Consider the following 2,836-nt stretch of genomic DNA (forward strand, 5'->3'; position numbering starts at 1 on the left):
TACCATAGAAAACCCTTCTAGAAAGCTGACTGGTACTTTGTGACCTTTTCTTTTCTCCTTACCCATCTTAACTACCCAAAGTCATTGTCTCCAGTAATTGTACCACCTTTGAAATCATGTTTTCACTTACTCCCTCCCTATATTACTACCCTCATATCTGCCGTTTTATATTCTCTACTTCCATTAAAATATCCATTTATTTTTAATTTTATTGTTTTAATTTTGTAAGTTTATTTATTTCGTGAGAGAGCTCATGCACGCGTGGGGTAGGGGCAGAGACAGAGAGAGGGAGAGACAAATTTAAGGGAGCTCCGTGCTCTGTTCAACCGACTCTGCCACCCAGGTGCCCCCATGTATTTTAATGCATCTAGAAATCTATTGCCCTTTACAATCCAACTACCCTCAGTGGACTATGTGTTCTCAGTTACAACATTTTCAACTGGTTTATCGCAATCAAATATTTATAGATAACCTCAAGAACCTTGCTGTCTTCACCGTCCTGCTTCACCTAAGTAGGCCTCAGAACTGCATGAGCTCACTTAGGAGGAGGTTCTCACTCCTTGGCAAACACCCAAAGGAAACAAACAAACAAAAAGGAAGAGTCTTTGGCTTAGGTGTTCTGTGGCTAGCCCTTTTCCAAGGACGTGGTCTTCAGTTTCTCCCGCTGTGGTCGCAAATTATGAATGTTCTGATTTCATTTTCATTCACTTCAGGCTACATTCTCATTTCTTTCTCTACGTCTTCTTTGTGCCAGGGTTAGTCACAAGGAGGTCATTGTTTTCCAAGTATTTGTGGATTTGCCAGAGGCTTTTCTATTAGTGATTTCTATCATAATTGCATGGTGGTCATACACATATTTTGTGTGATGTGAATCCTTTTAAAATTTAGCGAGACAAGTTTGATGGGCCAGAATATGGTTTCTGTTGGTAAAGTACTGTGTGCACTTTTAAAGATTGTGTTTAATTCCCTGGTTAGGTGGAGCATTCTTATGAATGAAAAAAATCAGTATTTCTCCTGTGTGGGAAGAAGTCTGTTTTTTCCCCTACTGTGTGCTTCTATCCTGTCTCCCTCACTACTCACACAGAAGACTTCACTTCTGACACTTCTGGTCACAAATACGTGGAGGGTTTCCCCCACCAACAAGCAGTCTCCGACACCAGCTGGTTTCCTACCATTCACCTCAACTGTGACTCCCTCTCCCTGGATGCCCCTCCACACACTCCAGCCACCAGGTGCAAGTCCAGGCTGATGCACGTGCTTCTGCAAACTGGTCTAGATCAGAGGTGCCAACAACCCCCTCATTGTCTTTGACTAGCCTGCTAGAACCCCTCACAGAACTCGGCGAAACACATTTACCAGTTTATTACAGGCTATGATACGGGATACGGATGGACAGTCAGATGAAGAGACACACGGGATGAGGTCTGGGAAGGTCCTCAGTGCAGAAGCTTCTGTCCCCATGGAGTTGGGGTGTGTCACCTCCTGGAGGGGCGGTGTTCGCCAGCCTGAAATCTCTCTGAATCTCCAGCCATTGGGCTTTTGAGGAGACTTCCTCACATATGCATGACCAGTCATTAACTCCATTTCCAGCCCCTGTCCTCTCTCTGGAGGATGAGGGGATAAGGCTCAAAATCACCATCCTTCCGGTGAGCAGCCCCACCCAAAGAGCCCACACAGGAGAGGCCTCATTATAACAAAAGATGCTGCTGTTACCCTCGTCACTCAGGAAATACAAGGACATTAGGAGTGCTGTGCAGGAGCCAGGGGCAGAGAACAATACATACTTTTTCTTTTATCTCACAGCTCTGTAAATGTCAATTGGGGCAGTTTCCTTGATAGTCATGTTACAGTCGCCGAGGTACTGATTTTGTACTTGTTCTATTATGGAGAGAAGGGACATGGAGATCTCTGACTGTCATTGTTGATTGGTCTGTCCTTGCATTCCTGTCCGTTTTCTCAGGGGTTGTGAAGTTCTGTTGCCACGTGTATGGTTTAGGAATCTCATGTCATTCTGGGGAATGTATCCCTTTATGATTATGAAATAGATTTCATTATCCCTGGTCATACAATTTGCTCTTTAATTAACTTCAATCTGATATAGCTGCTCTATTGTTAATACCATTTATGTTTATCTTTTTTCCATGATTTACTTTGTGTCCTTAATTTTTGAAGTGAATTTCTTGTAAGAAATATTTTGCTGCCTTTTAAAAATTCAATTCATGGGGTCAACTGGTTGGCTCACATGGTTAGGTGCAAGACTCTTGATTTCAGCTCAGGTGATGATCTCATGGCTCTTGAGATTCAGCCCCATGTTGGGCCTACACTGACAGCATACAGCCTGCTTCAGATTCCCTCTCTTCCTCTCTTTTTTTTTTTTTTTTAATTTTTTTCAACGTTTATTTATTTTTGGGACAGAGAGAGACAGAGCATGAACGGGGGAGGGGCAGAGAGAGAGGGAGACACAGAATCGGAAACAGGCTCCAGGTCCCGAGCCATCAGCCCAGAGCCTGACGCGGGGCTCGAACTCAAGGACCGCGAGATTGTGACCTGGCTGAAGTCGGACGCTTAACCGACTGTGCCACCCAGGCGCCCCTCTCTCTCTGTCTTAAAATAAATAAAACTAAAAAAAATCAGTGGCAATGTTTGCTTTACAACCGGGCCTTAAGTCTGCTTTACAGATATTAATATATAAATTATCTTGCTATTGCTTTTGTAACGTCTCCTTTGTTCTTTTTGTCTTCTTTGAAATATATGAATATTATTTTTGAATTTTTGTTAATGTTTCTTTTTGAGAGAGAGAGAGAGAGAGAGAGAGAGAGAGAGAGAGAGAGAGAGA

Source organism: Herpailurus yagouaroundi, unplaced genomic scaffold, assembly GCF_014898765.1.
Source record: "Herpailurus yagouaroundi ecotype Mexico unplaced genomic scaffold, PumYag 220, whole genome shotgun sequence".
Lineage (NCBI taxonomy): Eukaryota > Metazoa > Chordata > Mammalia > Carnivora > Felidae > Herpailurus > Herpailurus yagouaroundi.